At 46.8% G+C, this 22,655-nt stretch overlaps 1 protein-coding gene and 1 long non-coding RNA gene across 5 annotated transcripts in view; both read right to left on the bottom strand.

Moving 5' to 3' along the window:
- Positions 1–22,655, bottom strand: part of KIRREL3 (kirre like nephrin family adhesion molecule 3) — a 551,587-nt gene that overhangs the window by 479,894 nt on the left and 49,038 nt on the right. The gene's annotated exons all lie outside the window — the stretch shown is intronic.
- Positions 11,365–13,376, bottom strand: LOC122483134. The gene is made up of 2 exons (XR_006297311.1): positions 12,418–13,376; positions 11,365–12,016 (listed from the first exon to the last, which is right to left on the bottom strand). It is a non-coding gene; the product is annotated as an uncharacterized LOC122483134 (long non-coding RNA).

The raw sequence follows: 22,655 nt of genomic DNA on the forward strand, positions 1-22,655 counted from the left end.
ACAGAATGATGTGGACATGGCTTTTACTACAGCCATTTAATAACAGAGGAGAAAAGAAACCAGAATTTCAAGGATTTCCTCCCCTTCCCCTGCCCGTCCCCGGAGCCCCTGAACTTGCAGCAAGAGTCACATAAAAGCTAGGCACGAGAACTGGTTTTGTCATCCATCTGGAGCTCTCAAGGGTTCTCAAACTCTCAGAGTATCCATTCTTAGAACATGTGACCTTAGAGAAAGACGGTCACCCAGAGGACACCATCTGAGCCCTTCTGCCTCACACTTCATTCTGTCTTGCCATCTTTGGGATCAACGGTCTTAAGTAGGCTATGAGGAACCCGCCCAACTTTTCCACTATAAGTGGAGATTTTAGTCGAGGAAAAGAGTAAGATACGAACAAAGAATAACAAAGGACGAAGTTTTCCTGTTTGGGGTGAGGGTTCAAAGACAGTGCTTCTCAAGGGGTCCACAATCTAACGAGGGTGAGCCAGAAGTGTGCACGCACACAGTGTGTTGTGATACGTGCTACAGTACAGGTGTTTTGCAAGAGTCCAGAGAAGGGAGACTCGGTCTTCGCCGTGGCTTCAGTGGCATTGAGGATGAGTGGGAACTTGCTGGGTAGAGAGGACACGGGATGGATTCCAACAGACGGAAATGGGCAGCAAGGATTCAGACATGCACGCATGCACAGGGCATTTAGAGAAGAGCAGACGTGTGACTAGATCACGGGGTGGGGAAGAGTAGCCAGAAAAGAAGAGTGCGGAAGTTGACCGGTGGAGGCCAGATTTCACTGGGCCTGGAAATGCTTCCTCTTTCATCTTGAGACCAAGGAAGCTCTTCCGTCTACGGGCAGGGAATGTCCCAGTCAGGGCCAGGTTCTGGAAAAACTCTGAAATCCATGCAGAGAATGGCCCAGAGATGGGGGGCCCTGCAGACTGATCCTGTGTTCTAGAGAGCTGTACATGGGCTGGAGAGGGCGAGGGCTGGAGCCCAGGACTGATAGCAGCAGGAGGAGAGGGAGAGTCAACGGCTTCTTCAGAAGCGTTCGTCATGCTCAGAGAGAAGGGGTGAAACTTCAGCTAACTCAAGGCCCCTCACCCGAGCAACAGGCAGGGAGATACATGTTGTTTTTCAATGATGGTAAGAAATAAAAAAGAAGTCAGGTTGTTTTATTTGTTTGCTTGGGGAGGATAAAATTAGGAGAAGAGTTTAGTTTTTAAAACAAATGGTTTCGTAGTGCTTATGATCTCTGTGGATGTTGGCACCTCACTGGTTCCTCTGAGCTTAGGTTAAAGGTTAAGGCCATACTATGGGCGTGGGAGTCATGAGAAAATCTCTGACTGGTAGACAGAAGGAAGGAGGGAAGGAAGGAAGGGAAGGGGGGAGGGAGGAAGGAAGGGAAGGGGGGAGGGAAGGAAGAAGGAAGGGAAGGAGGGAGGGAGGGAGGAAGGAAGGAAGGAAGGAAGGAAGGAAGGAAGGAAGGAAGTCTGGAGAAAACAGAGAACAGGATAAGGTGGTGTTGGAGTCCAGACAAGAGATCCCTTTCAGGGCTTTTAAGAATGTGGGCAAAGGGGCACCTGGGTGAATCAGTAGGTTAAGCATCCGACTTCGGCTCAGGTCACGATCTTATGGGTCATAGGTTCGAGCCCTGCATCAAGCTTTCTGCTGTCAGCACAGAGCCCACTTCAGAGCCTCTCTCTCCTTCTCTCTCTGCCTCTCCTCCACTCATTTTCTCGCTCTCTCTCTCTCTCTTTCTCTCAAAATAAATAAATACACTTAAAAAAATAAAACATTTAAAAAAAAAGAATGTGGGCAAGGATGAGGCGCCTGGGTGGCTCAGTCGGTTAAGCATTAGAGTCTTGGTTTTGGCCCAGGTCATGAACTCATGGTTCGTGGCTTTGACTGCCACGTGGGACTCTGAACTGACAGTGCTGAACTTGCTCGGGATTCTCTCTCTCTCCCTCTCTCTCTGCCCCTCTTCTCATAGTCTCTCTCTCTCTCTCTCTCAAAATAAGCAATAAAAAAAAAAATTTAAAACAATGTGGGCAGGGAGTGGGATCAGAGAGTAGGGACGACGCACAGTGTGGTCAGAGAGAGGAGAAAAGGCTCACGAGATGGGATTTTCTTGCAAGGAAAGGAGAGAAGTGTTTCAAGGAGCAAGTGAGACCGTGCAGCCGCAGCCTAGAGCTGAGCCCTCCATTCTCCGCCCCAGCCTAAAACGCACCTAAACCCGAATGTCACCCTGACGGGCAGTGATGGGGGGAAAGGCGTGGGCACGTGTGTTCAGGAAGAGGGACACAGGGTCAGCGGGGGAGGGAGACCTTTCGTGTCTAGGATAAAGGAGATCAATTTCACACGCGACACCATCTGGAAGGAGGAATTTCTGAGTGCCCTCCGAAACTGCAAAGCAAAACCAATCGGATAGAAAACAGCCAAATGAAACAACAACAGCAGCGGCAGCAACAGGAAGTCAAAGGAGACAGGACAAAAACCACCCAAAGCCGCCTCTTCACGCTGGAGCAGCACATGACCCAGTTTTGCAGCTTTCTGCAGCCGGGAGGTAGGCTGCCAGAGCAAGTCAAACAGGCCCAGAAACCAAAAACCCTGGCCTGCCTGGAGTCCCCGTGGGTACGAAAGTTCCTGGAGAATCTACTCACAGCTTCCAATTTCCCCTCCTCAGACTGCACATTCGCCTACGAGCGATTCCACGCTAAACATAACCCAGCCCAGAAAAATGCCCCTCTGTGCTTTCATTCCGACGCGGGATTTCATCCGGGCTTAAGTAACACCTCGCGACATAACACAAAGAAGTGAAATGAGAGCTCATAATTGCATCAGAAGGCCGTGGGAGAGTCACCCACCGCCCCCCCCCACCGACTCCTAACCACACTGGAGGGAGGAGGGAGGAGGGGTGTGTAATTTCTTCATTTCTTACATTTTATGGAACACTTCACTTTGCTTTCAGCATAATTATTGTTGTACTTTTCGCTGCTTCCCATTTGCTGTGTTTAAAAAAAAAAAAAACACTTCACTCCCCCCTGCACACTTTTCTTAATACATTAAAATTAATAACTCGTAACAGTGACCTAATTTGCTTTGAGTACTGTAACGCAGGGATTTTTTTATTCTCCCAGATCCGCAAAAACCCTTGACATGTTACTGTGGTAACAGAAGCAACCTGGTAAGTTCATGAATGAACCCCATTGTGCTCTCCAAAGCCTTCTTTTCCTCCATTCTTTGTAATCTTTGGATCCCACCCTTGTCTGTCGAGCCCCGTGTTCGGTGCATTGGACCTGGGTCACTCCCAACTGTCTCCAAGTCCATGCTGGGTGCCCGTGACCTTCCTGTTCTCCTCCAGAGTTGAGGGCAAGCCTCTCCTTAGCTTCCTGAGCTCCCCAGAGCCCTGTGGTAGGGGCTCTCCTTTCCTCCCTCGAAGTTTCTCCAAGGGTAGCCCGCATGGGTTACCCCCACGGCCTTCCCTGCTCTCAGGGATGTGTCCCAAATCCTTCACATGGCCTCTCACCGGGCTCTTCATGATCTGTAGACTGGTTAACACACCAGCCATGTGGCCTGCCACTCTCCTCTCCATGCTCTTTCCCAGTCACACAGCGTACCTGGAAATTGCCAGGCTAGGCCAGTCATTTTTCTCTAAGCTTTCTTAGGCATGGACTTTCCTTGGCCCAATTTCCCTACCCATCTCCCACTCTCACACATGACAAGTGTAGATGTCACCTCTCAGAAACCTTGGGGAAACTGGGCATCCTCCCTTTGAGCTCCCACAGCCCTCTGTGCCTATCCGAGCACAGGACTTAGGCGCACCATGTATGTCTGTCTGCTTACATTTACTGCCCGCCTCCCCAGCTTGTCGAGAAGCTTCTTAAGAGAAGGGTCTGTGTCTTGGGTGCTGCTGTATGTCCAGCACCCATTAGGGATGCCTGGCACATGATGTGTCCCGAAATCAAGACTGAGGGAATGAGTGGACAGACTGGAATCTCTTACCCATCTTTTCTCACCCTCCTCTTTCCTTTTTCCCCTGCTTTCGTGTCGATTACTATGCAGCATTCACTGTTACTACGAGAACAAGAGGGGGGGTTAGAAATAAGAACCCCCCCATGCTCCAGGAGCCCAAGGTGCTGTGGGCTCTACACTTGGGGCACCCTCATAATATGTATGTTTCAAGCACTCCCTTATATAAACACCCTACGATGGTATCCTAGAGAATGAACCCCTGTTATGTCCAAATCTGTTCTCTAGCAGCAACGGGAAGAGTAAAGATCTTGAGTAGTCCTCATCTTGTTGGTTTTTTTTTTTTTTTTTGAGAGAGAGAGAAGAGAGAGAGCAAAAGTGATCAAGGGGCAAAGAGAAAGAGAATCCCAGGAGGGGCAGAAACAGAGAGAGAGAGAGAGAGAGAGAGAGAGAGAGAGAGAGAGATGGGGAAAGAGAGAAGAGGGCTCACCCAAAGCAGGGCTCATGATCATCTGAAGTGGGGCTCGAGCTCAGAGATGCGAGGCTGGAGCTCACCCGAAGCAGGACTCGAACTCACGAACTGTGAGATCATGACCTGGGCGGAAGTCAGACGCTTAACGACTGAGCCTCCCAGGCGCTCAGTACTCATCGTGTGAATAACTCGAGTAAGGAATGGAAACAGCCATGTACCGATATTCATTCTTCCTCATGACATCATAGGAAAGACTGTCACCGGTTTGCAGATGTTAGCGACAAGGGAGGCAAGGCGGACTCCGCCCCTCACAGCCAGGAGGAGAGGAGCAGAAGTGGTTTGCAGAACCGTGGCGACCTGCCGCCCAGACTGCTGTGGAGGCTGTGCTCCAAACCTGCATGGGTGTGGACACAGCACTCTTGTCCCCAGGAGGGTAGGAGGATTTCATTTCCACAGCTACCCGGAGAAGGAAATCTGTCATCACCCTCAGCAGACAGCCAGAGAAGAAGAAAAAGAATAAAAATGTATCAAGGAGGCTGCGTATTGATTTTCAAATCCTGGCTGACAAGAAAATGATTTGGGTCCATTTCCATTTTGCGGCTGAAGCCCGGTGCTTTCTCTGCCTCTGTCTGACCCCTCGGAGCAGAGTTCATCAAGAATCTCCCGGGCTGACACTCTAATCCTGACTTTCAAAGAGCCTCTCCCCGGTTTGTCTAGAAGAAGCAAGGACATGTGTGCAAGTGGTACAGTGTGGCTTCCTGAGTCTCATCTGGGAAGCAGTCAAGTGGGCCAGTTCGGGGGCCGGTATTTCAAGGTTGATTTAGAATAGTGCATTTTAAAAGCCCTGCTTAGTCTCACCCAGATATGACCGCGACCATCAACATTCATGTCCTGATGGAGGTTTTCGGCCCACACACAAGGACAAGGTTCAAGGCAGGCAACCTAACAAGCCCTGGGTCTTGCCTTGGGCAGTCCCTGCAACAGCCTACTCCCCGCAGGTACTTCCTACCAGGAGCCGTGCATCTGCTGTGAGCTTCTTCTCTCTGCACGACGAGAATTCTAAGTAAGGGCAACGGGCCTATGTATTTAATTTACTTGTAAGTGAACAGCTTCTGTGTGTTAGAAAAAAAATTAACTCAACCTATGAATTTGTAATTGCTTGAGATTTCACCTCCTGGCCACGCTTCTCTTCCTATGGAGTTATTAAAACCCACACAATATGGTCTAATAATTTATTAATAGTCAACATAAATAGATAACAGCTCACATAGCCATAATAGCCATTGCATGTGAAATAATGAGGGATTATTTAAAAGGCACTTCACTGGAAAGGAGGAAGCGTGGCCGTTCGAGTCTGGAACCACTGTTGTGGCAGTCGATACGCTCACGTACACAAGGCCTTTTTGACTCTTCACTGGCCTCCACTGTGTCATTAGTTCCCCATGTCCATTTGGAAGGGGTGGGGTACCAGCCAGTCGTTGCTTAGCAGAAGAGGACATCCACATTAATGGGAGAGGAACAGACCATGTCTCCATGGAACAAAGTACAAAAAACAAAACAAAAAAAAAAAACCCATACTGGAGTAGAGTAATTGTCATGGAAAGGGCCTCAACAATAATACATCTTCTGTCTCTCCATCGAACTTTCTACCATCAAACCCTGGCATGCCTTTCTCTGGTGGTTCCTTCATGCTAGCACCTTGGGAAATGAAGAAGGGAGCCTAAAGTCACCACAGCTTAATGAGAAACTCCCCATCCCCTCTGCCGCAGAGCTCCAACGGTCAGGCCCTGCCTCCCCCCCTGCTCGTCACATGATCTTCCCTGGAGACCTCGTCTGTACTCTTCTTGAGTGTTTTATGGAACTTCAAATCGAGGAACAGATACTTGGCAATCAGATCGGAAGGAAGACGGAAGAAAAACTACTTTTATTTGTAGGTGACCTTATATGTAAAGAAATCCTAAGGGATCTATGAAAAAATTACTAGAACTAATAAATGATTTCAACGAGGTCACAGAACAGGAGATCAATATACAGAAATTAATTTTCTTTTTATATACTGGCAATAATCCAAATTAAAAAAAAATTAAGAGAACAATCCCATTTTCAATAGTATCAAAAACAATAAATCACTTAGGAATAAATCTAACCAAAGAAGTGAAAAATTCATATGCTGCCAACTAAAAAACATCATTGAGAGAAATTAAAGAAGTTGTAGATAAATGAAGAGACATTCCACGGTTGCGGACAGAAGATTTCAAAATATTAAATGGCGGGGCACCTGGGTGGCTCAATGGTTAAGCATCTGAGTCTTGACTTCGGCTCAGGTCATGATCTCACAGTTCCCGAGATCAAGTCCCAAGTCTGGCTTGGTGCTGACAGTGTGCAGCCTGCTTGGAATTCTCTCTCCCTCTCTCTCTCTCTGTCTCAAAATAAATAATAAGTGTTTAATATATTGAATGGTAATTCTTCCCAAATTATTCTAATTAGAAACACAATCCCTATAAAAATCTCAGCAGGTTTTTTTTTCAGAAACTTGACACTCCAATCTCAAGATTTATATAGAAATGCAAGAAATTAAGAAGAGTGAAAATAATTTTGAAAAAGAAGAAAGTTGGAGTACTATGGATTTTACATTTCCTGATTTTGAAACATGCTACAGTAACCCACACAGTGTGGCTTTGACATAAGGATAGACATTTAAATCAATGGAACAGAATTGAGAGTCCAGAAGTAAACCCTTACATTTATGGTCAATTGCTATTTTTAAAAGATGTCAAGGCAATTCCATGGCAGAAGAATAGTTTTTTCAACAAATGGTACTGAAACAGTTGGATAGTCACATGCAAAAGTGTGAATTTAGACCTTTGCCTCACACCACAATAATTTACCCCAAATTGATATGGACCTAACTGTTACAGTTAAAACTATAAAACTTTTACAAGAAGACACAGTAGAAAACCATTGTGACCTTGGGTTAGGCAGAGTTTCCTGATAAACAACAAAAGCATGATCCATAAAGGAATGCATTAAGAATTTGGATTTCATCAAAATTAAAAACGTTTGCACTTCAAAAGACACCATTACGCAAATGAAAAGATAAGCCACACAGTGGGAGAACGCTTTGAAAATCATATACTTTTGATAAAATAACTTGTATCCAGAACACAGAAACAACTCTTTTCAAAAAAATCAATGATAAGAAAGCAAACAACCCAACTGAAAAATGGGCAGAAAGAGAATGAGAAGACAAGTCACAGACGAAGGGAAGATATTTGCAAAAGACATAGTTGACAGAAAGGACTGTTATCCAAAACATACAAAGAACTTTTGAAACTCAGCAATAAGAAAACGAACAGCCTGGTTAAAACATGGGCAAAAGACCTGAACAGGCACCTCACCTAAGAAGATATACACGTGGTGAATAAGCATATGAGACGATGGTCCACCTCATGTGCCACTGCAGAACTGCAAATAAAAAGAACCAAAAGACGACGCTATACACCTATTCGAATGGTCAAAATCCAAAACACACACAGCAGCAAGAGCTGGTGAGGATGTGGAGCAAGAGAACTCTCACTCATTGCTGCTGGGAATGCAAAATGGCACAACCATTTTGGAAGATTGGTTGGCAGTGTCTTATAAAACTAAACATACACTTATGATCCAATAAGCATACTGATATTTACCTAAATGGGTTGAAAACTTATGTCCACACCATAACTTGCACATATGGCAACTAATTATTTATAACTGGCAATACGTGGAAGCAACCAAGATGTCCTTCAGTAGGAACGGGTAAATGGATACATACATGTACATCCATACAATGGAATAGTATTCGGAGCTAAAAGGAAATAAGCTGAAGAAGGCCATGAAAAGATCTGGAGGACACTTAAAATGCATATTACGAAGTGAAAACACAACAACAACTTGAAAAGGCTACAGACTTTGTGAATGACCACATGACATTTTGGAAAAGGCAAAACTATGGAGATGGTAAAAAGATCAGTGGTTGCCAGGGACTGAGGGGAAGGGCAGATCAACAGGTAGAGCACAGAGGGTTTTTAGAGCAGTGAAACTACTCTACAATACTGTCATGGTGGATCCATGTCATCATACATTTGTCAAGACCCGCAGAGTGTATAACACCAGGAGCGAACCCTGTAACGTAGACTATGGACTTTGGGTGATGAGGTGTCCGTGTAGGTTCATCGACAGTAACAAATGTAACAATCTGGTAAAAGGTGGAAAATAGTTGGACAGGTTCTTAAAATGTTAAACATAAAGTTATATGACACAGCAACTCATTTCCTAGATCTCTATCCAAGAGAAAGGAAAATATATGTCCACAAAAGACATACATATGAATGTTCACAGCAGCATCTTCATGAGGAACAAAAAGTCATAAGGAGCAAAAAGTGGAAGGAACTAAAATGTTCATCATCGACTGTTCATCCGTACAAAAATGGACCAACGACTGATAGCTACCATGTGGGTGAACTTCAACAACATGCTAAGTGAAAGAAGCCAGACACAGAAGGCTACATATTGTACAATCCTGTTGGTGCGAAATGTCCAGAAAAGGCAATCTAGAGACAGAAAGTAGCTTAGTAATTGCCTGGAGCACGGTGAGAGCGGGTGGGGTTGTAGAGATTGCCTGCAAACGGGCAGGAAGGATTGTTCAGGGGAGACTGAACTGTTCTAAAACTGCATCGTAGTAACGGTTGCACAACTGTGTCAATTTACTAAAAATCATTCGATTGTATACTTAGCGAATTTTATGGTATGTAAATTATGCCTCAATAAAGCTGTTAAAGATAGCAGATGCTTATTAAGGATGTCATGAGGGTACAAGAATGGGAGGGCACACATTAAGACGACTACCTATGATTAATGTAACATCACCCCATTACTGGTGAATGAGCCTTTCAGGAATACCTCCTGCTGGGCACTAGAAATTCACCATATTTACCTGGAAACATAGTCTTCCACTTACATCAAGCAGAGACAATTGAAGTCACCAAGCCCAATTCAAGCCTCATCCCACTAGCAAAATGAAACGGGTAACCCGCAGCTTGGCCAGAAAGAGGCTATGATCTAGGAGCCTGTACTAAAACAACCATGGCCTCCAGAATGTCTTCCATTCATCTCGGTGGGGTTAAAAGGCCTGAACAATAGAGTTATCACTTACCCAGTTGACTGGCCTCTCCTTTGTACAAGAGCTAGAGTAAGGATAGTAACTTACTTTTGTGACCCTCTTACAAAATGCTTTAACATACACTCGTCTGTCTGTTCTCACAGCAGCCCCATCGGTGGATGTGGGACGAACACCACTGGCTGACTGGCCTGACCCTCATCCAGTCACAGTCAAGGAGATGTGAGTGTACGTTTACCGGGTGGGCTCTGGGAAAGCTTTTCCTCTTTCTGACACAGAGAGGCTGATCTTCTGTCCCTTCCTCTTCCCCCTTCTCTGTGCCTAGAGCAAGGCATTTCTAAGAATTAGAAAAGTCAAGGACCACGAAGGGAAAAGCTGGTACAGAAGGGCCCAGAGAGCCCCAAAGATGCTCGTCCTGACACGGTCAAGCTGCCAAACCAACTGCGACAGCATATCCTGGAAGGCTCTGTAAGTGAGGGGGTGTTACTTCCTGCTTGTTTAAATCACTGTGCTAGGCTTTTACTTTTACTGGTTGTTGCAAAACCTCTCGCTACCTGGTTAAGGCAGAAGTCATTAGCTGCACTTCACAGACGCCCAAGCTAAAGCTTTGAAAAACTATGCAACTCAACCAAGGCCAAGCTGCCAGCAACGAGAAAAACAGGAATGTGTACCCAGCTTTCTGAATCTAGGAATGTAATAGCCACAACAGAGACAGCAAAAAAAAAAAAAAGAAAAACAACAACAACAACAACAAAAAACACCCATTGAGCACTGAGTAGGTAGCAGGCCTCTGACTTCACTAGGTCCTTGACTTTTCTCTAATTCTTAGGACTCTTCAGGCCCGCTAGTATTATACCCATTTTATGCATGAGCATATAGAGATTAAGAAAGATGAAGTCAAAGTCCACATAGCTCTTAAGTGGTGGTGCCAGGAGTCTAAACTGGCATGTGTCTTATCTGTTCTGAGGAGAGTCCAGAGGGGTAAAGCATACTCCCTGGGATTCAGTGACCGGCTGATGAAAAGCATCATATACCTAGGAAATGGGTCTGGATGATCCCTAGTGGGATTCAGGTTGGCTACCCAGACTCATCACCCTTGCAAGGATGGGGGGGGTTCTTACTTTAATGCGTTACTAAAGCAACTTTCTGGACACAACTGTCCTTTCACTGCTCACGACCACTCTTGTACTGTCAAGTTCACCTCTTCCAGGAACCCCTCCCTGATTGCAGGCATCAGAGGGCATGAAAGGGAGTTCTCCACGGGAGATGTGAGATTCTGCTTCTTTCTGGAGAGAGGGGTTCAAATTCGGGGCCACTTTTTGGCAGCACCGGCCTGATAACAGCAATCTGGAGCCCAGAGTAAGTACCAGGAGAAGGGAACCCCTACGTCGGGGGTGAAGAGGTGGCTGCCGGAGCAGGGGCTGCAGGGAGAGAAGCGGCTCTCAGCCAGAGCCAGGCACAGGTTGCACACGCCACCAGAGGCGGTTGCCATTCGAAGCACAGAATGTATAGTGTGTCCCACACTTGAGGTGCCACGGGGGCGTGTGCGTGGGGTCGGAATTGGGGCCAGAGTGGTAAGAAGTAACGCAGAGGGATTTAGAGATGTTCACTGCGAACCGCCGTCGCCTTTCAGGATAATGTCCCCCTCTTCTGAGACGGGGCTGCAACCCCATCCATGTCCATCAGGCCCATATGGGCTACCGAGCCTTTAAGAGCTTAATTAGTTTTTCTCTCTGGGTTCCCTGCCTCCCCAGCAATGACTGAGTACCTGATTCGCTTAAACAAGGGGCATCCAGCATTGATGACTTTTCAAGGGATCGTGGAATTCTGGGTCAGGGAGAAGCCAGGTCTTCAGGACGGTTTGGCGAGGGCTCGGCTGGTGCCGCCCAGGGGCTCCCCGCTTCCCCCAGGCTCCGGCGCTAACAGGCCCTCTGCTGCCCACCTGGAAGCAGGTGCCTCCGACCCTCTCTGACTTGTGGGGTGACAGTGGAGAGCTGAATATGGAGAACTGCCCGTGTTTTCGTGAGCCTGCTCTCCTTGCCTCAGACACAGTTGCATCGGCCCGAACCTGCTCATGCCTCCGGAATGGTGCTGCTCCCTTACACGTGATTGGTCCAGCATTTCTACTCTACAAGGAACGAAGGGTACAGCCAATCTCATCTCCGTGAAAGCAATGCATCTTCCTGGCCAGGTTATCATCCCGTGTCCTTCAGAAGTGCATCTTTCTCCCCAGGGTCATTCTGAGCGAGCCACAGAGTCACAGGAGAGTCTTGGGAAGATCAGGAGGAGAAACCCAGTGGAAAGAATAATCCGAGTATGATCCTGGGAGCTTCAGCTCCCTCAGACTTCTCACCTCTTCCCGGAACGCAACCCCTTCCCCCCCTAACCTGCTGCACCTTCAAGCTTGAAGCTCTTCCCAGACTCCACCTCTAGGGATAAAAAAAGGACTCTCTCAGATTATTGAAAAGACCAGCAAATGCTCACTCCCTTAGGACAGGAGGCAGTTTGGACCACAGGCAGGTCAGAATGTCCGGGCACTTCTACAAACAGCCTTCCCCCCCACCCCCCACCAAAAGAATATCAAACGTGAAACAAACCAGTGTTCTCCCATCAAAAACATCGTAACTCATTTAACATTGAGGTTTTTTTTTTTAATCCTTTTTACTAGATTAAAAAAAAACACAATAGTTGTTTCTTTCCTTTTATTTCAGCAGGGTTCCAGATAATAAAAAGATTTATAATTAAGCCAGTAGATTTACTTTTGCTATGCTGCCCTAGATTATGAAAAAGTATAATTATATGCAATTAAAAAATGAACAGTATTTCTTACCCGAGCGAAGCTTGAAAAGTCATTATGAATCCATTAGCTCAGCAGACCTTACAAATGGCCTTCACTACTCCGGACTTCATTTAAATTTACAACATTGAGAAGTAACTTCTCCCCGTTTTGATGGACTGTGTGTGTGTGTGTGTGTGTGTGCTCACACATGTGCGTGTTCATTCTCTGCTTTACCAAGAGGAGCCACACACTGATCTTACATGCTAAGGCCATGTTCTTAATATTGAGTTTGCCATGTTCTTCCGGTCACATGGCTCATAAGTGCTGCACTTCGGGAATCTGCCAGCTGGAAAACTGAGGGATGGTCTAGAATTAACTTACCCTTGTGCCTATCCTATAGGCAGTGATTTAGTGCTTCATTGCTGACAGCACAAATGAGGCCATGATTGTCACAATGCTATCTGGACTTTGCTCTGGTCCCCTCCTCTCCTCCAGCTACATCAGCCTGAATTGTTCCCACTGAATTCACTTATGGCTGGGTTATTGTGGAATTGCCACACTTATCCACATAATTACCTAGCATGATGGGTGCTTTATCTCTCGAGAGACTACCAGGGATAACACATACAGGAGAATTGATCTAGATAATCCTGGCACCATTCACGACTTTATTTCAATTGAGCCTGCATGTTTGACAAGAAGTTGTAATTATTGAAAATTTCATCTGCATTAAGATAATGGATCTTACCCAGAAGTCCATTTTCTCTTGTCCCTCAACATTGGAATCACCCTCAGCATCATCGTTGGCAGGATCCCAGGGGTTATAGCAAAAGACAAAACAAAAAACCACCCAAAAGCCCTCTATCACCGTTTTTTTGCATTTAACTGGCTCTCCTCGTTCGCTGATCTTTCCACCTGCTTCTGTGTTTGCCCGATGACATCAGAGCCTTCAGTAGTGGCTCCAACTCTGGCTGATAATCAGAATCACCTGGAGGCAATGTAAAAAATATAGGTGAATAGTAACCTAGACTTTCTGAATCAGAAGTTCTGGGAGTAGGGCTTGGGAATCTGTCTATAAATTACTCTCCAGGTGATTCTTAGGCAGCCAGCCCCACATGGTACATAAGTTGGCATTTACATCCCTCCAGCCCAGATGAGGGGCTGGGCACACTCAGGTGGATGGGAGAGAAGGCCCATCTCTGGTCATTTCCCTGTTCTCTGGAATTCATCCTCTTTGAGTATTCAGGTACAAGCCTGGATGAACAAGGATCCCAGAACCAGACCCAGACACCTCCCACCTTCGCAGCCTTCCCTGAGGGGGCTGCTCCCATCTCAGGTGATGCGTCCCTAGAGCAAGATGGCGGGTGTCCCAGGTCTCTTTCTCAGTGCAACTATAGCTGCTCAGTGGACACCAGCTTTCCCCTCGGCTCTTTCCCAATTCTTAGATGTTTTAGTTCCCACGTGCGCTTAATTCACCACCAGCCATCAGCACATTACCTAAAAATTAAAATCCTGCAACACTCCAAACTGAAAGACAATGAGGGTGCCAGAGAGGAACAAAGCACTGGAATTCAGAAGATCTGGACTTTAACCCCAGCTTTGCCATTTTCTGGTGGCCTAGCCTTGCAGAGGTCACTTCTGTTTTCCAGGCTGATGGTTTTTCCACCTGGATAGTGAGAAAGGTTGGGCCAGATCATGTCAAGATTCCTTCTAGTTCAAGTATTCTGTAATACAACATCCTTCAAGGAGGCTCCATACATGTCCTTCCAATGATTGATACTTCTGCATGTGACATCACTAAGGAGATTTGTAACTGTGATCAAGATACTGAACTCTTCGAACCTTACTTTACTCATCATAAAAATGGAATAACAGTATTATCAAGCACTTAGTTGAGTAAGGATTAAATGATACATGCATCTAAAACCCCTACTGCCGGGTCTGGCACCTGGTAAGCACAGAGTACGTTATGTGACATTGTCACCATCATCATCATAACCATCGCCATCATTGTCGTCATTATGACTAGATCTCTAGTGTTCCAAAGGGCTCACTCACACTGGCCACTGTTTCACCCTGTCGAGATAACAAAGTGACCTCACGAGCCTGGTGATAAGGAATCTGGACATTACCCTAACCCTGGATTCAGAAAACAGGCTGACCCATTCTGTGAAAGCCTAGGTCCCATTCTCCCCCCTGCTCTTCCAGCTGGAGAGGGTCACTCAAGCACCACAGAGTGGCAGCCAGATGGGGACAGTGACCTGCATTCACCCTGGGAATCTTGTAGCACGTGCTGGAGAGTGTTTTTTTTTTTTAATGTTTATTTATTTTTGACAAAGAGAGAGAACATGAGTGGGGAAGGGGCAGAGAGAGGGAGACACAGAATCTGAGGCAGGCTCCAGGCTCCGAGCTGTCGGCACAGGGCCCGATACGGGGCTCGAACCCACAGACCGCCAGATCATGACCTGAGCCGAATTTGGATGCTCAACCCACTAAGCCACCTGGGCGCCCCCTGGAGAGTGTTTTGTACATCATTTTAATGAATCGGGTCCTTCAGTGAAATGCAATCTCAGAGTCTTAGAGGTCTCCCCCGGCTCTCTTTGCGTGGCCACTCCAAGAGCAAAGACTCTTCCAGGGGGCTCTCCTTGAGTCCCAAGGCTTGTAGGGAGGCAGCCTCCTCCGTCAGACCTACGGCTCTCAATGCAACCTCATCTTCCTTCTCTCCCTCTCTCTCTGAGTATCTCAAAACCAAGTTGTTTGTAAACTCCCTCCACCAAATGGCTCTGTTACACGGGCTCGGCTCATTAACATGCAGGCAGTAAAGTACGGCAGGAGCTCCGATTTGTCATATTAAGGAGACTATATTGCTGTGGAGAGAAACATTAAAGGATTTTATTCTAAGATATCCCCCCTCCACCCCCCCCCCACCCGGTGCAGACAACGTCTCTTGGGACAAGCTCTGCTTCCCTGCTCTCATTTGCACAGATTTCTGATAAATGTTCCCATCAGGGCCATAGGCCCCCAGTGCTGCACCACTGGCCCTTTCCCTTGGGGGTCTCGGGGGTTGGCTTTTGAGATGGCTTCGGGCCTTGGGCAGCCACCACGGTAAAACATTCATCTTCATTCCTTCTCTCCTCTTACCCACGAGCTGACAGCGAGACCCCGTCCCAGGGAGGGCTGGAGGAGATTCCGTCTCTGCCGCTCAATGCCTCCCTCTTGGAACTAATCGCGGCTTTTCTCTGCCCTTCTCCATACAATCTGATATCATTATCGCCAACATCATGAAAAGAAGGCCCCTTTGTAGATTGCATTGTGCAAACCGAAGAATTACCTAGACACGGCTGACTTTGCCTATTAGGAACGTAAGAGCATATTTACACGATACCATGGCACACGGGTGAAGGATAAGCCCAGGACGAGATTAAATCAACAGACCGAAAGATAAATGAACAATAATGCATTAATATCGAATACATATCTGAGGGTAAGTGCCATGTGGGTTGGAAGGCAGGGCGAAGGGCACGACTGCAGGGTCAGTGGGACCAGAATGACAGATGTGAGGGGTCAAGGGCAGGCATTTCCTCCAAGGAAAGCATTAAAGATCAATCTCCATAAGTGGAAGGAAGGCCATCCATGGCCCCCTATGTGCTCTTAGTTTCATTAAAATTCTGTTCTGTTGAAAACAAAGAGGGGAAACGGTTGCTCTGAAGGTTTGGCAGGGGAGAGTGATACACTATCACTGGATTCAGGCTAGGTGGGGACTCCTTATGTTTTGTTGTTGTGATGGAGTACAGCTGACATGCGATGCTACATTCGTTTCAGGTGGGTGACACAGTGACTGGACAATCCTCTATGTCAGACTGGGCTCACGACAAGCGTAGCTACCATCTGGGGGACTTCTGGATTTAGAAATATCAAGGGCCAGCCGGGGAACTCTGTCCAGGGCTCACTGTGAAGAAAAGAGTCATGCTCAAGGCTGGCAGGAGGAAGGCAAGGCGAAATTTCCTCAGAGGGGATGAGGCTCCCTTGCAGCTGAAACCTTCTGGAAGACGTAGGGCTCACCCTGGGCCTTCCCCGAGCTGGCTGAGCAGACCTAAGACATGACTGAGGCCCACACTCCGAGACTTGAGTGGGGAAGCCCAAGTGGGGCACCTTGTGCCCCACCACCCCCCAGTCAACACCTGCATGCCTGGAGGGAGTGACGCCAGCCTCCCGTGGTTCCTCTTTCAGTCTAGACTGGAGCAGAGTTGGAGAGAATTGAATTCCCTCCTCCATTGCTCCTGGGGCTGCTAATTCATAGTTGCATTAGCTTTCATTTGGATAACAGCATGGGGGATTGTCAGATATTGGCTCTGACCAAATTTAATCTACAGGCTGCGCTCTGCCCTCTTTCCACTTGCCTTTTACTCAAGACCCTAATGAAGAGATTTATCTGATTGGTTTACCGGAGTCCTATCTGGAATGAGTAGCTCCAGCCCTGTGCGCTCCCACCTCTCCGCTGTCCACTCCAATCAAGAACGGGGGCTCTCGCAACTCTCTCAGTTCTGAAACAAATTAAATCTCACTGACAGACTCTATCTGCCTCGAGTTCTCCATTACGCTTCACTTTGGGTTTGCCTTCACGGTGACAAAACTGCTTTTGACACGTTCGAAGATTCTCAGGGCCCTGTTCTCTGCCGTCCCCACCCCTACCTCGCTGCATGTCCGGTGTGATTTCTGTAACGACAAGACCCACCACTCAGACTTCCCCGGCGTCAGCAGCTACTCTGCTACCTATCAGCGACATTCAGCCCCCAAGTGCGACACGACGGGCTATGTCGGGGGCGGCGGGAGAATACCTCCGCTCGCTCCCTGGAGGGCCCGCAGAACCATTTCTGCTCCTTTCTTCACCCTCCTTCCAGCCAGCCCATCCAGGCCTTTTGAAAGAAGTCATTCTCTGCGCCCCCCACCCCAAACCACCCCCACCACGTCTCCACAAGGTCCCTAGAAGAATGTGGCCTGGGGCTGTTCAGTATCTTTTCAGTCTGCACCTGCAATTGAGCCAGTCTTTAGATATGTTCCCCCAGGCGGTGGGGAGACAGATCTCAGGTCTCCCCTGGTGCCTTCAGGGGAAGCTGCTAACCTACCTCCACCCTAATAGCCTCATTAGACTCACCACAGATGTTCCCCCTGCTGCACTGGGCTCCTACACCGAAGCCTTCTCATCTCCCTGAGGCAGCTGCAGAAGAGGGGGACAGGTCCCAAGCAGGCCACCATCATGACTTTGACAGCAAGCATGTTGGTGATTATAAATTCTCCGTTTTCAAGCTTCTGTTAGTGCTTTGAGAGTTGCTTTATTGGAATTAATAATTGAATGGTGTTGGTTATAGCCATCACTTGAGGCCCATTACAGTCCCTTTTAGCTCTAAAATTCTTTTCATTCATGGATTCATTCATTCATTCATCAAATACCTATTGAGTACTTGTCATGTGTCAGGTCTTTCCCTAAGAGTTCCCTGGATTCAAGCCCCAAGGGAAAGGGGTTATAGCAAACCAGGATGGAAGGGGCCATGAGACTGGAAGCTTCTTGGATGCAGGCCCTCACACACCCTTCCCACTTCTTGCTCTGCTGTCCCCCAGGGTCCCCAAATCTTCTCTTCCCTGGTCCCTGCATCTATGCAAATCCCCTCGGATTAACCAGCACACCAGCTGTAAACAGTAAGGATGGCCTGTCTAAGGAGCAGAACTTCCACTCCCCGCCCCCAACAAATGCCCTGATTCTGATGGTGTTCAGGAAAGCCCCCCAAACCAGAAAGTGCCACGTTAGCATGTGGATTATTTTGAGCTGAAGGCAATTGAGTCCCTGCGGGCTGAAGAGAAACTTTTCTCCCACCCTTAACCACACAGAAGAATCTAAATTGGGGGTCTTCCCCAGAATAAGGGTTATTAACAGATCAGTTTTTCTCGGAGTGGCCCATCTGTATGGCAGGGCAAACATCTAATTACCAAACGTCTGTTCCTCTTATGGTCCCGTGAAGTACACTCCTTTCCTCTGGAGTCCCAGACTCTTACCCCTTCCCCTTAGTTTCAGGATGACATATATACTCCATGCTGCCTGATGGTCTTTGGAATTTCCATGTCTATGTGGATGTCCCATTATACACACCTGTAAAATTTGGTTTTCTCCTGTTATTCTGTCTCGTGTCAATCTGATTCCTAATCCAGCTACAAGGACCTTCAAGGGGACGGGAATTCTTGCTCCTCGACACCTCCTTCATCTCATTCCCATCACTTTTCACATGCCTTTCCCACAACCTATCGTGACTGCTGATACATCAGGGCCTCTCCAGCTCTCAAATCCCAGGCTGGTGTTTGAGAAATTCAGGTGGAGTCCAGAATCCTACTGGGAACTGTCAAGAATTCTACCTCGGAACCCACAGCCCTAGAATTTGGGCTCAACCCCCTTGTGACAACCCGGACCTCAGATTCCAGGCCTCGGGTTGTAGCTCTTCCTCCGAAAAGACACTGGAGCCCCTGGAGACTGCAAAATGAGAAAGTCACAGCGGCCCCCAGGCTCTACAACTGGTTAGCCACCCTTGTCCCTGGAAGGGAAGGCTTGGTTGCCACCACCCTGGGAACTGCGTGACCTGGGCTATACTTCTGGTTTAGTCATCACACACTGGGTTGCCCAGCCCAAACCACCTAGCCTCCCTGGGCCACAGCATCCTCGTTAACAAAATGCCATGCTGCTACAGCGATTTCTACTTGGTCCCAAAAGGATTTATAGGCTGTGCCTATAAAATCTACAGGCTAGACTAGATGTTCAGTAAGGTGAGCTCCCACTTTAAGATTCCGCAAGCGACTCACTTATTTAACCTATCTCGGGAGCATGTTTAATGCCAGCCACTATGATGGGAGCTCACAAAATATGCCCCAGCATTCACAGCAGTTCCCAGCGTGGTAGCAACAGGAGGGACATCGTTTACGTAGTAAGATCAAATGGCTACAGAAAATCAAATGCTTGCATATTTTAAAAATAAGTGCAGTAATAAGTATGCTCATAATTATATTATATGTACCAGGCAATACATGAAATGTCCTACCTGGCTTTTTGCAATCTGTCTGCACAAAAATGCCCATATAAAGTAGATACGATTACACACACATTGTCCAATATTTATGGCGTGACAAGGATACGGCAGATCTTATACTAGGTACTTGGGTGTAAGCACGTAGATTTTGCATCACTGGGCCCAGAGGGGTTAAATAAATTCCCAACCACATAGCTATCAAGTGGCAGAAAGGACCAGAAATCTAGTCTGCCAAGCTCTAGAGCCTAAGCTCCCAAATGCTAACTATCCTACTTACCTCAGGTTGGTTTTATGATCTTCACAATGTCAGCCAAAGCCAGTGTTTTCTGAGCCAATAGCTTACTCCCTCCTATTGTCCTTTCCTCACTCAGCTTCTCCTACTCATGAGTGAACCTTCCCCATCGCGATCTTCTACCCATGAAATAGCCGCTTTGTATTCTCTCCGCTTCACTGGTTCTCATTTCCAATTGCCACCTGAGCGCTGCTATTTTCTTCTTGTCTTCCACTCTTTGCTTTCTCCTTCACCTCTCCTGTAACTCTGCCAAATATCTGTGAATTGGCTAAACTGAAGGACTCTACCATGGTCTGATTCTGGAGGCACAAACTGTGAACTCCTTTGAAAATACTAGCTTCATATTATAGAACCCAGAGCAGAAGGAGACACAGGGAATTACAGAACAACCTTCAGTGAAGCCAGAAATGTGGGTGGCTTGGCAGGTTTTGAGACTGGATGGCCCCTTCCTATCTTGAAATCACATTTGATTGGGCGGTGTGGTGAAAAAGGAAAAGCATGAATAGCAACTGAATTGAGTTATTCATGAACACACTACATGCAAATACCATTTAAATATAAAGAGTTCTGAGTCAGGCTTTTATGTATCACGTGGGAGACAATATGGCAGACGGTGAAGAGATGGGTCTCTATAGACTGGGATAGGATGAGAAAAGGACCCCCTGGCTGTCCACATTACCTAAGGAAATCTGGAAATGTTAATTTCATGATGCACAGCATCATCTTAGTGACTTAACGACTTGCTCTTTCGTACCAATCTGACGTCAGTGCAGTCTTGGGTCTCAGTCTAGACTGGTGACTCTTAGAAGCTGTGTGGTCATGGCAGCCGTCAGGAGGCATGATACCGGAATGGGAAGTGAACCAGCCCTCACATAACCATGATGCCGTGAGATGCTACTTGATAAAACATGGTGTCAGCCTCCTCAAGATTTTACTCTCATATCCCAACTGCTGCTTGGCTACCCCAAAACTCCAACACAGCTCATTATTTCATAAGAGGTGTTAAATATGAATTGTTCATTACAACACATATTATTGGATGTTTAACTACCGTGTAATTGATTTTCTATCCATTGCCTAGTGGTTAACCCTCAATAAAGCTTTTTGTAATCAACTTAAAGTACAATACCTACCACGCTTGATAATCTTTCTCCTTTGATTTAATAAGAAACCAACTCTACATTATTGAAATTATTCTTTATCATTAAAAAAAATGGTCAAGTTTCAAACACAGCATGAGAAAAACTCTGGATGCATCTGGGCCCCCCTACAGAAGGATCTCAGTGAGAGCGAGAGCCCAGGGGGAGGGACCCAGAGACTCTTGTAACCACTGTGATATTCACTAAGGTCCAAGACTGTCACATCCTATGCTCATAGCTAGGAAGACAGTGGAATCGTTCTAGAACTGCCATGCGGGAGGTCAAGTTCCTGGTCCAGTGTGACAGATAGTACAGCTCTTCCTCAGGGTTGAGAGATCAAGAAAATTAGGAGAGGCTCAGGCTCTCCAAAGAACATCAGAAACAATTAAGCATTAATATGCATTTAGAAGATCCATCATTCAGTACCTTTCTTCAGGGCTTTACCTAATGATAGTCCCTCACCCCCTTTAAGTCTTCCTAAAAAGCCTACCTCCTCAGGGAGCCTGCCTTGTCTTGATGGAAGTGAAAAAGCGACTGACCCCAACCAACCACAGGATAGGCAAAGTGGGGAAATGTTTCGTGGAGCCTCAGGAAAGCAGACGGCTGGGGCGGGGATAGCAATTCAGAAGCCAGTGTAGGAGACAGGAGATGGAAGACACCATTAGCTCATCCTCAAAAAACTAAAGTGTTCACAGAATCCCTGACCCTCCCAGCCTTCAAAACACACACACACACACACACACACACACACACACACACACACACATCATGACACATGATGAATGAATAATAAATAAAATAGTACATGGAAAGCTCTAGAAAAGACGTAGAACAAGTGCTTAAAATGATAGCTACTACTGCCTCTTCATATTAACACTTACTATTCTACAACATGGTTTTTAATTCACTTTATCTCCTTACTACCGGCCATGGAAAGGAATATTACATTTTGCTTCATTCATTCATTTAGTTCCTTAGCCACATTCCTCGATATGAATTTGCAGGCTCTGCAGGTATGATTTTTGGTGGGCTTTTAAAACACCTAACTCAATCTCTCTAGAAAGGCTTACATAAACAGGGTATTGTATGAGGCCACTGGCTACCCTGGATTAGAAATCTTTTCAAGGTAGTGAGTCTTCTGGCACAAGAAGCTAGCAAGACGCAGCAGAATGACCCCTGATTGGAACTACTGTAAAGGACATTCAGGTGATCTGTAGGCAGCCGGACTCTGGGGTCCCCTCCAGTTCTTAAACTTTACGATTCCGATTCTTCTCTAGAACACCGAGATAGTGATCCACATGCAACGTCGTGTGAAGCAACATAAAGATGTGTTTCAGACTCAAACCATAGCGGGCTGCTCAGCTTCCTCCCTGGACGCTCTCAGCCTTGGAGATCAAAGGCTGAGCCTTTCCCCATTCAGCCCGTGACAAAAGAGAGAGATCGCCCCAGCAGCAAGCTGTTGTTAGACAAATAGGAATCCTCTTCTCAAAGGGCATTCTCTTCGGCATAGTGAGTGGGCAGCCTGCAGTATTTAGGACACATTCCGAAAATAAAATTCAGCGGCCACCAAATGACTCAGTGTAGGAGCCTTCATTCTCCAAGAGAGAAGGAGGGCTGCTAAGAATGGCAGGAACCACCCACAGATGGCCTGCACCAGTTGCAACAACAGATGCATACACAACACAGCCCTTTTCTCTGAAGCATCCAGCCAAGCTCACATCGAGTTCTCCACTGTGTACGTTAAAACCAAAATAAATAATCCAAGAAAATCTGCACATGTCTGTGTGT

Source organism: Prionailurus bengalensis, chromosome D1 (assembly GCF_016509475.1).
Source record: "Prionailurus bengalensis isolate Pbe53 chromosome D1, Fcat_Pben_1.1_paternal_pri, whole genome shotgun sequence".
Lineage (NCBI taxonomy): Eukaryota > Metazoa > Chordata > Mammalia > Carnivora > Felidae > Prionailurus > Prionailurus bengalensis.